Consider the following 12,726-nt stretch of genomic DNA (forward strand, 5'->3'; position numbering starts at 1 on the left):
AGAGGACTTGGATGGCTTGTATTGTTGGTTGGAAAGAACGTAAACTTGAAGAAGCAAGTGGGAGCAAAGGAAAAGCCATTGATCAATGGACCAAGGCTATTAGAAGAGTCTAGCTTTAACTCAAAAGCCTTACATGCCTTGTTTAATGCTGTTAGTGTAAGTTAGATGAAAAATATTGCTAACTGCGAGACTACAAAAGATGCATGGGATAGACTCCAAGTAAAAAATGAAGGAAAATACCTTGTGAAAAAGACTAGGCTTAGGATATTAATAATTGACTATGAAAACCTTGTAATGCATGATGATTAATCAATCTCTGATTTTCATGGCCAATTGTGTGATGTAACAAATGAGTACTTTGCTTAGGTAAAATATATTCTGATGCTAAACTTATCAGAAAAGTGTTGTGCTCCTTACCTAAGAGATTCATGTCCAAGGCAACGTCCATTGAAGAATGTTGTGACCTCGATGTGATGTAGCTGGATGAACTGATTGGATCTCTCTAAGCATATAAGCAGAATTTGAAAAGATGGGGTGAGCAAAAATCAGGTAATGACCTTGCATTTAAACATGAGGTAATTTCTGAAACCCTTGATGATGTTGATGATAGTGATATGGATGATGATGAATGTGGCTTACTCATAAAAAACTTTGCAAAATTTTTGAAAAAGATATGAGAAAACCAAATGTGGCTAGAAAAGGCAAACAATCTTGTGTTAAAAATTTTGGTGACCATTTTGGTCAAGATGTCTTTTTAAAAGGATTTTCAAAAGAAAATAAAAAGAAGAACAAAGACATTAGGTGTTTTGAGTGTGAGAGCTACGGCCATGTCCAGTTTGAGTGTGCTAACACTCTGAAAAAGAAAAAGGGCAAACCAATGGCTTATATCTTGAGTGAGAGTGATGATGGAGAAAGAGAGAATGAGGAAGATAAGTCAGTTGAGAATGAAAACCTTTTGGCCTTTATGGCTAACCAAGAGAACAGTGATAGTGTGTCCTTAGATTACTCAAGTGATGTCTATAAAGAGCAACATGAGGCTTTTGACAAAATATATGAGGCTTGGTTAAAAGCCATTAAGAGGATTAAGTCTCTTGAATTTGAAAAATCTTTCTTGATAGAAAATAAGAAGATTTTGAATGATAAATTAAAAGCCTTATTATCTAATTTATCCAATAAGGAAATTTTGTTGAATCAAACTTTAAATAAACTAACTGAGGCCAAGGCCATTGTTAAAAGGTTAAATGTTGGTTCATACAAGCTTGACGAAGTCCTTGGCCAAGGAAAGATCTTCGATGATAAATCGGGTTTGGGATTCTCTTATGGTGTGAGCACCTCCAAATCTGGGTGACCACCTCCATCAAGGCTTTTGAATCAATTCTAAAAATTGTTGCTACCCCAGGTGATTAGACCTTGAAGATAAAAAGATTCATTCTATTTTATCATTTTTGTTAAAAGAAAGGTCATATCAGACCAAACTACTTTAAACTCATTTCATATTTGAAAAGATGCATTGGAAATCATTATTTTAATTTTGTAAGGTCACCACTTCAGTCTCTCATGTCACCACACCAGAATAATTTTTTCAAAGATAGAAAAGTATGGAGACCTAAGCTTAGTACTAATTGTCTTGTTGCCCATACATCTTTGCCTGCCTCTAGAATTGATAGTGGTTGTTCTAGACATCTGACAGGTAACAAATCTTTATTGGCTAAGCTTGAATGCTTGGAAAATGGTCATGTTATCTATAGAGATGGTAATCTTCATGACTTAGTTAAGGATAAGGTCATTTCACTTGCACAAGTAAACACAGAGTCTCAACTTGCTAACATATTTACAAAGGTTTTCGACTTTTAGACTTTTCAACTTTTATGAATTTGAGGAAGTCCGTTGGACTAACTCAACTTGAGTAGAGTTTTTTTTTATTAATAATGTCATGAGAAAAAATTTCTTTCTCTTCAAAATTACAAGTGTATATGATTTGTGTTGAGTCACAAAGAATTGCTTCTCTCTTTGAAATGTGTGTGGCGAGTGATGTGTCCACCTTGTTTTTCACTCAAGAAGTATAATTACTTTCTTTCATCTTTAAGTGTTTAGTGCATACTTCTTGTCATCATGTGAAAGAGTTACCTTGTTTGTAGTATGAAAGTCATACTTGAGTAATTTTCTAGGATGTAAAGACCCATATATCCTTGGAAATCTACCATTTAGAGGATTACCTACAAGCAATTGTGAAAGCTACACTTGGTTACCTCTTGAGTGTTATGCCCATTAATCTCTACTGATATGAAAAAGAGTACAAAATGTTGAGATTATGTTCAGAAAAAAAAAAAAAAAAGAATTATAAAAGAGGGGTAGGGGCAGCATGAGGGAATGGGGAGTCACTTTTATTTCAAAATTGATCAATGAGTCATACTCATCCCTTGAGGACACTAAACAGACATATGATAAAGAATACTTGCTTTTGTTTCTCATAGATGTGTTAAAGAAGGGATTACTTTAAGTTGTTGAATTTTCATTGGATGCGATACTTTTTATGCATTTCTTTCGAAGGTTGAGAAATGAATTTTTGTGTCTTCTAATCAGATCAATATGACTTGTCTCTTTAAATCTTGTGAAAATTTTGATTGATCTCATGACCATCTTGTCTTTAATTTTAAATTTTAAGTGTTTATAGTCTGCTACCTTTGTGTCTTTGTCACCACCTTGAGTATTCATGTGATAACATGCTTGTTTCAAGGTGCTCACATGAGTTTTGACAGTCATCACTCACTGATTTGTTGATTTGAATTGTGAAAATGATCCTTAATTATATTCTCACAGTAATATTTGTATCACCACCTGATGGTTGAGTTGCTTGAATTTTTTCAATTTTGTGTGCTCGCAAGGGTTGAGAAACCATGAACAAAGAGGAGGAGTGAAAGCTGAACCTCTTTCTTGTTGGTTGTTACTTCTAATGTGATCACTCTGAGCAGAAGTGATCACTTGCTAGATATTTTTTTTGTTGAACTTTTTTAATTTGCTTTTGTTGTTACTAATATAGTTTTGTTCTTATGGTTTATGGTTTGCACAGTAACGTTTTTTAGTTGTTATATTTTTTAAATTGTATGTTTGATATTGATTAAATTGTCATTGCTAATGTTGTTATTTCATGTGCAGAGAACAAAGTCTTTGTTTTTTTAACTAAACTAACCCTTCTTTTTTCAGTTTATTGATAGATCATTTGAATGTGACTTGGTTTAGCTACTCAGGGGGAGTATACTAATTTAGGGCGAGGTTTTTTAGTTTAATTTTTTTTATCTTGAAGAACTATTTTTTTTAATTGAACCATTGTGATTATGTTTTGCTTGTTGTCTTTGGTTCATGCTTATCTCTATGCCTTGATGATTATGTCCTTACAAGATATTTTTGTGTTGTTTTTATTCTTGTCTCTTGTTGATAGATTGTTGATATGTATTGAGACAAGTTTGTTGAAGAAAAGATTATGCTTTGGTCATAAGTTTGACAAAGGGGGAGATTGTAAGTTATTTTGTCAAATTATGATTCTAGTGGTGTAACACTAGTCATGGTATGAACACATTACATTGATTCTTATATAATCGTTTTGTTTAAATTTCCAATGTGACCACCTTGTGTTAAAGTGACCACCTTCTATTAAGTTGTTTATCTGTCATATCGGGTGAACACCTCTGAGTCAGAGTGATCATAATGCATCTAGCAGATATTTTGGTTTATACGTGTTGTATTTCTAAATTCCAATGAGCCGTCAATATTTTCTTATGAGATATTTGTGTGGTCCATAACACTTGTCAAATTAATATTCAATGTGCTAGAAAGTTTATTCTCTTTGATAGATGGCATCAAGATAATGGAATAAACTTTTTCATAAAGTTATTCTTAGCTACCTGTCCCCTTGCATTAGAGTCCAAGTTTTCTATATATTCGTTTTCTCCAAGGCAATCTTTTTAAGCCTGACTATTCCTCTGATATTACTCTAAAAATTCCTTGAGGTTTCTTTTGTTTAAATCAGGTTTCATATGCCTTAGGTAGGCTTAAAAATACTTTTGATAAACTTTGTTTATTTGTTCATGGTTGGAACGTGGGTTTTCATTGGTGATGCTTGATGGGATTTCAAGCTTTTGGAGCTGAAGTGTGTTTTCAGTGTTAATCCTTGAGAGGAGCTCAAGGTTGACCAAGTGGTCTTGTGAACGTGGAGCTTGTTGTGGTAGTTCAAAGTTTGACCAAAGGATGGAGTTTGAAGCGTTGCAAAATAGGGAGTGCTCCTGCAACTGATGCTTAACTTTGGCTTTATAATTGAACTATAAATGTTTACCATAGTGGATTAGCTTCATCTGGACTTGGTCCCATAGATGTAGGCATTTTGCCAAACCATGTAAAAACCCTTGTGTTCTTTATTTTGTTTTCATGGTTGGTTGTTTTGTAATGATGAAGAATGAACACTAAAATTAACTTAGCAACCATTCCGCTGAAGTTTTAAGAACTTGGTAATTTTAAAACTTTCAATAATAAAAAATGAAACCTATTATTAGAGACATAATCACATATTATATATAGTGCCAAATTAACTTTAGAGAATGTTATTAATAAAAAAAAAAATTGACATATTATTTTAATTCCGAAATTAATTTGTTTATTCTGTTTGGCTATTGTCTATAATGAATTGGAGAGTATATTTAAATGAAAAACTGAGCTATTTTCTCAAGAATGTTGTACCTATTGATAGAAGTTATATAATTTTAAATTGGCATGACATACCTTAGCTATTGGGCAAATCTCACAACTCATGGTCTTAGTTTTTTAGAACCTTTTCAAATAAACCTAATTTTGAGTTTAACGAACGATTGCGACTTCATAATTTTTATTATAAATCTCACAACTCTAAAATATAACGAGTTGTGAGATAGTATGTATGTGTATACAATTGTGACATGCATTAAGAGTTAGACCCCATAAGGCATAACCAAATCCAATAATTGGTGCTCCTTGCACACTATTGTTCACAGCTTTGCATGCCTTCCAATTCAGCTGAAGCTTTATCTCAATGACAAGGATTATAACTATGTAGCATGCAAACCAAAACTTCATAAGAACTTTTATCGTAAACCATCTTTAATTAATATTTTTAGTTCTTATGAATCTTGATTTATGTTTTATTTGATTATATATTGCTTAGTCAAGAGTATTGTGCAATAGGCACCTAACACCTCAAGGACTCCAAGTCTTATCAGGGTCCACTCTACAATCTGGGCTACTCCAAAAAATGGGTCTATCTATGAGTTGGGCTACTCAAAAGGGTCGGCACTCACTCCTCAGAACTTTGAGTCTTATGAGGATTCTAACACCCCAAAGACTCCGAGTCTTATAGGACTTCTAACATCCCCAGGGTTCCAAGTCTTACACAAATTCTAACTCTTTGAGTACTCTTAGTTTCATAGGAATTGTATTTCTAGTTCCATAGGAACTAGTGCTCCTAACTTCATAGGGACTCAAACCCATTAGCTCTATATACATGCAGAGGTCAATCCTCTCATAAGGGATAGACTGAAAATTCTTTCCTCTAATTCTCTTCTTCTTGCTCTTTCAAGAATGGTCGTTCCTTACCGTAGAGTCGTGTTCCGACCACTCTTGTCAATAGTTGAGCCTTAGCTCCACAGTCACAACAAACCCTATCTCGTTTTTTGCCTTACTAAATATCTGTCATAATTGTGCTGACTTGAGTATTGGAGTGCTTACGGCCAACACCATGCTGGCGTCAACTTCACATTCATATTTTTTGTGTCTCTACCTACAAGTCTATAAGATTGTCAGCGGCCTTTACCTCACGGGATCATTCTTGCAAACATCCACAGTAGCTTCGACCATCTACACGTACCTTAGCTATTGGGAAAATCTCACAACTCATGGTCTTAAGTTTTTTAAAACCTTTTCAAATAAACCTAATTTTGAGTTTAACAAACGAGTACGACTTCATAATTTGTACCATAAATATAATGTTATGGAATATTATTTGTAGCATTAGACATGGATAAACTAGGCCCACTAATTATTTTTGAGATGGTACGTATGTGTATACAATTGTGACATGCATTACGAGTTAGGCCCCATGAGGCATAATTGAATCCAGTAATCGGTGCTCCTTGCACACTTTTGTTCACAACTTGGCATGCCTTCCAATTCAGCTGAAGCTGTATCTCAATGACAAGGGTTATTACTAGGGGCGTAGCTAGGATTTCTCATTAGTGGGGTTAAAATATCTATGCTGATAAATTTATAATAAAATATATACTGAAGTAATAAGCATAAAAAATGTAATCTAAAAAATTAATTTTAAAAGTTACACATACCAAATTATTAATTCTATAATTAAACAAAATCCCCAAATCTCAACAACTTAGAGTTTCATCAATTATTTAAACCCATTCAAAGTTAAGTTAATAACTAACCAAAATTTATCGAAACCAACTTAAAGCAAAAACTAATTAACCCATACTTCAACATAAACAAGATTAAATCAAAACTCACATCAAATTCTAGGAATTTCATCTTCCAATTTCAAACCCATTTATTAAACTCAACAAAAACCAGAAGTATTTTCCAAAATTAACTAAAGCCAACTCATTCAACCTACAAACATGTCAATTACATACATAAAATGATAAAAACAACCTAGGGCAATATAGCTCATGATCTTTCATCAATTAAGAAAGATAGAAGAACAAATTTTTAAGCAAAATAACAAAAAATGAGCGTCATCTCATTTTTTGACCTCCAAAAGAGTAATATTTTTTTATTAATCCAACCAAAGGAAGAAGAAAATGTGAGAGATAGGAGAGGAATTGAGGAAGAGAGAAAACTTGAAAAAAAAAAATGTGGGTATTTTCGAATCTTGAGATCAATAAAATATGGAATTATTTTAGTGAGACAATAAAATATGAGTAATTTTAATGGGTCAATATAAATTTCAGTGGGATCAAAATTGTTAATTACTTATAAATATATACCTATTTTTAATACTTTTAGAATTTCAGTGGGGTCAAGTGTCCCCACTGAGTATACTTTGCTACACCCCTCGTTATTACTACCAAAATGTCATAAAGGACTTTTATTGTAAACCTTCTTTTACTTAATATTTTCAGTTCTTATGAAACTTGATTTATGTTTTATTTATTTGATTATATATTGCTTAGTCAAGAGCATTGTGTGATAGGCACCTGACCTAATCTCTAGAATATGAAATCCTTTACCAAATATTCATTGTGTGTAGTTTGAAAATTTAATATTTTTTGATACACAAAAACTTGTATTATAAAAAAATATTAACCATTTGTTTTACTTATTGATGCCAAAAAATGAACATTAATATGATAACAAATGATGTTTTTCTTATATCAACCATTTGTTTTACTTATTGATGCCAAAAAATGAACATTAATAAGATAACAAATGACGGTTTTTTTTTTCTGATAAATATAAAAGCTTAAATTGTTTACTGTGAATCGTATCAATTACATGATTTGTTGTGAGAACTGACAAATTTACTTCCAGATAGAGTATGATGAGAATTACTTAATAAATAATTTCTTATTCCTTCGTCATTACTATCAACATCTTTTCTTCTTTGTCGTGTTTCTTTTTGCAAAGATATGATGTTTTATCTTACATTGAACCTCAATTTGAGGTGGTGGTATTCCAGAATTCTTTTTTACAAAACCCAAATTTTGGCCACATGTGTTTTATTGATAAAAAAGGAAAAATAATACTTATAATTTTTTTTTTTTTTAAATGATCACATAAATTTAAGTTCTCTATTATGTGAAATATATTTTTAAGAGAGAGAGAAAAGAAAAAGAAGACGAATTTCTCATGTTGAGTTTTTTAAAACGTTTTCATAGAAATATAACTTTTTGTCAGCAATTAACCAGGAGGACATCATGCGTTCTATTCCAATAGAAAAATGCCACCAATGTATTAGTATTACATCAATCATTTTATTATAAATATAATGTGGCAGAATATTATTAGTTGCATTAGATACGGATAAAGTAGATATTAGTCCCACTAATAATTATTTGCGAGATAGTACGTGTATACAATTGTGATTTAGGCACCATGAGGCATAAGCAAATCCCATTGGTGCTCCTTTGCACACTATTGTCCACAGTTTTACTTGCCTTCGAATTAATCTGAAGCTTTGTCTCAATGACAAGGGTTATAACTATGCAGCAAAACAAAACGTCATAAAGACTTCTATTGTAAACAATCTTTAATTAATTTTCTCATCTTATGAATCTCGATTTATGTTTATGTGATTATATATTACCTTTAGGATATGAATTTTCTTATGGTGCGCAGCAGGAAAGTTGAATATCTTTTGATACACAAAAACTTGTATTATGAAAAAAAATATCATCCATTTGTTTCACTTATTGATGCCATAAAAATCCACATTTATAAGAAAGCTTAAATTGTTTACAGAGAATTACATGATTCGATGGTGACAAATTTACTTATAAACTCTTTAGAATATTAGGATAACAAATCTTCTTGTTCACCATTAATTAGACTTTCTTCGGCACGATTAAGCCATAGCACCAACTGGCACAGTATAGTCCTTGTAGGTTAATTCTTGCACACTCTTCTTCACAGATTTGAAGGGCATCGATGTCCTCTTTACTTGTGGCATCCAAAACATCACCGCTTACCAATAGGATTGCAACCAACATGCACCAAACTAACACCACCCCATAAGGACTTCTGCGGTAAACCATCTTCAATTAATTATCTTTAGGCTATGTGTTATGTGATTTTTGTTTACTCGTTCTATTGGGAATTAATTTATATGTATTACATTGGCCACGAGGTTGTTTACTTCTCTCGACTTTCGTTGTATTGGTTAGCCTATAAAGAGACATTTTTTGTTGTATTGGTTCTAATGTTTGGGGAAGGTTTTCCGTTTTTGTGGTCGTTCGTTAAAAATAAGTCTTAATATCAGCCTTGACAATAATGTGATAAATGTTGAAACAAAGTTCGTTAAAGACTTTGTTTTTTAAGATTTAAATTTCGATAAAATATATTAAAATTGAAAAGTGACATAATTTCATATTAATGAGATGTATCAAACTTTAAAATTCAACTAAAATTTATCTATTTTGGTAGCTAAATTATGTAATGTTAGCATTAAATGATGCCAAAACAATAACAGAGATGATTGAAACCCGAAAAACAACAAGTGATACTAAAAACCGCCACCACATTGTATCAAGATTCAGATATTGAATTGAATAAAATAACCGCACAAAAGGTTCTCAATAATTCGTTCAATAATACTAATAAAAAAACTATTTTCAGTTACAGCTGAAATAGCCTTTAAATAGTTTCCTTAGGAAAAAAAAAAAAAAAAACTTAATTTGAAAAGTAAAAGTAAAAGCAAAATTAAACAATTATCTCATAAATTTAAAAAGTTAAGAAACTTCATAAACTTGCAAAAATAATAAAAATGTCCAAAAACTTATCTAAACGATTCTGAAAGGTTAAAAATGACAAAACTCGTGCTATGTCACAAACCTAACCTGCTTGGTTGTTTAAGAAGAGTAATGTTACAGTCATCGAAGTAGTGCACCGAATTTATGCACCGAATGACATGGCAAAATCTTGACCGTTGATTAATATTAAGTTAAAATTAATCAACAGTCAAGATTTTATCATGTCATTCGATACATAAATTCGATGCACTATCGTCGATGACTGTATTATTTTCCGTTTAAGAATGCCCCGCCAAAAATCATAGCATTTTGACACTGTCCATACTATTCATCCTATGGGGCCCTACATCATTAGATATGCAAAAAAATAATAATAATAAAAAATTGCATGGGTCACCTTATTTTGGACCATTTGAAGAAATCTATATTTACTTAGTTGGGAACGTATATGAGAAACATCAAAATTTTATGTAATGTGTCGATATTATCATAAGTAAATATTTTTTTCATGCTTTTGTTTACTTCATTTTTCGATCTATACGCATATTTCTAAAACTTGTAAACTAAACTTTATAAGTCTTTCTAAACAATCATAAATTCAAACCTTAGTAAACTTACACTGAATTGAATTGTATTGTTGGTTTGAATTCTTTTTTTTTTTTTTTAAAATAACACACTGTTGACTGTTATTTATTAGTTACACACTATCGTCTGCTCAAGGGTTTTTTTATATTTTAACGAGCATCTTAAAATTTTTAGAAGACCTTTTGATATTTCAAGGAAAATTTGTTATATTTTTAAGTGATTTTGATAACTTGCTAAAAATGTATTTAATACTTTATGAAAATCAATGGGACGGTTAAGATTTAACTAATTTCAAGGGGTGAATAAAATTAACCCTCTTAATTCTGTGTTATGTGAAATATATTTTTAAATTAAGTATATGTTTGTTTCTTATCATATCAACAAAAATAAAAAATAATAATAATAATAATAATAGAACTTCTCGTCTTAACTTTTTTAAAACGTTTACAAATAAGCATATTTTTTTTGTCATAAATTACCTGGGAGGTCATCAAGTGTGTTGTAAAATAGGAAAATACCACCAATGTACTCGAATGCTCTTTCCTTTAATGAAGAACGAGTATGACTTTATAATTTGTATTATAAATATAATGTGGCTGACTATTATTAATAGACATCGATGAAGAAGTAGATATAAGTCCCAATAATTATTTGTGAAATCATACGTCTATAGAGTAAACGACATGTTCTCATTCAAGGTTCTGCGAATCTACAAGTTTCTACTCTTGGTTTCATAAATTTTAGATTTTCACTATTAAATTAACATTGTTAGTGATTTTTAGATTTTGATACAATATAGGGAGTGTTATTATCAAACTGCCCTTTAACTTTTGATTGTGATGACTAAATATCAAAAACCTCCATAGAAGATGGAAGTTTGTCCACCACACCCCTACGAGTTGAGCAAACCCTAGCCGGCACAATGGGCACCTAAGATCGGCCAAAGTGAATGACAGTAGCGAATGACAGTAGCGGTGCAAAGGAGATTGGCAGTGGCACCCCCACACTCACCTGACCGTAGCCCACCAAGGCGGTTGGATTGCCCTATTTTTGCCATTTTTCCTCTCACCTGACCACCACTCCTATGTCGTTTCTAAAGGCTAATTCCGACATCACCGAGCTCTCCCGTCACACCATTAGAATCTCCACTCTACAATCACCAAAACCCCTAACACTCCCACCCAGCCAGCAGTCCTTGCAATCTCATGCGATTCTCCAACTTTACAGCCAAATTCTGACTGATGTTGACACTAGGAATACCCCTTGTCAGCACCATTCGAACCTCCATCATCTCCTCAACAAAACCCGCACCTCCATCGACCTCCCCCACTTGCCATATGTTGTCCACTAGCTGCCACTACCGTCACATGATAATCGCGTTTATGTCACAGGGGTGCGATCTTCAGATTTCAAACTTGAGATGTGGAGGGTGCTTGTGAGAGAAATTTAAGATGTGGAGGGTTATTTTAAAATTTTTATTTTCATTTCACATTTAATGTAGTGCAAATGACCACTTTACTCTTTGACCATTACATTAAATGATTTTCCTTTGACTTAAAAGTGGGAATCTGGAATTTATGAAACCAAGGGTGGAAACTTGTAAATTCGCGAAACCTTGGGTGGCAACATGTCGTTTACTCTATTTTATATTACTTAGTCCATAGCATTGTGTGACAGGCACCTAACCTAATCTATAGGATATGAAATCCTTTGCCAAACACTTACCGTTCATAGTTTGAAAATAACCTTCTTCTTTTTTTAATACAAAAAATCTTGTGTTATAATAAAATGTCATTTTTTTTTTTTTTTTTTTACTTAATGATGCCGTGGAAGTGGACATTAATAAGATAACAAATGATGTTTTTTTATTGAAAAATAAGAATTTTTAAATTGTTTACAAATAATCGTATCAATTACGGGATTTTTTTTAACAAGCTTATTTTTTAATATAAGTATCATTTTTATTTGGCTTTGATACTACTTCTTAAGAGATCGTGCAGTATAAAACATTTATTAAGATAATAATATGTGAAATAAATCATCAATCACAAAAAGGGTGTAATATTTAATGTGATTCGACGTAAAGCCTATGTCCATGAATAATAGAAGAATATACATTTTATATTAATTTATACTTTTATGAGATTATATGTTACTTGGTGTAAAGGGAAATAATTTATAGATTTTATATTGATTACAACGTTGTTCGCTTGTTTCAAGTTTGTTAAGAAGTCTACCGTGATTAGCTTTTCCAACAAAATTAATTTTTTTTTAAATAGGATTTTTTCATGGTTTTGGAATGCAATATTTGTTGTAGTTCTCTAATCTTAAAAATAGTTAGATAAGTATTCATACTATGCTTGGTGAGATGTATTTCAATTTAGAATAACGTTCAATTTTGTCATTAGCATTTGTTAATGAGTAATGCTACACCCACAACTTACTTTCACAACCCCGACGTGACAGCTCGTAATTTGTCAACTACAATTTATTAGGTGAGACTTATTACGGACTGATCAATTACGAACTGTCACATCAGAATTGTGAGAGAAAGTTTGTAAGAAGAGATTGTGGATGTATCATTTTCCTTTGTTAATAAAGTTTATTAAGGGTCAAAAGTCAATTATAATTTCTCTATTGT

Source organism: Pistacia vera, unplaced genomic scaffold, assembly GCF_008641045.1.
Source record: "Pistacia vera cultivar Batoury unplaced genomic scaffold, PisVer_v2 Contig292, whole genome shotgun sequence".
NCBI classification, from domain to species: Eukaryota; Viridiplantae; Streptophyta; class Magnoliopsida; order Sapindales; family Anacardiaceae; genus Pistacia; species Pistacia vera.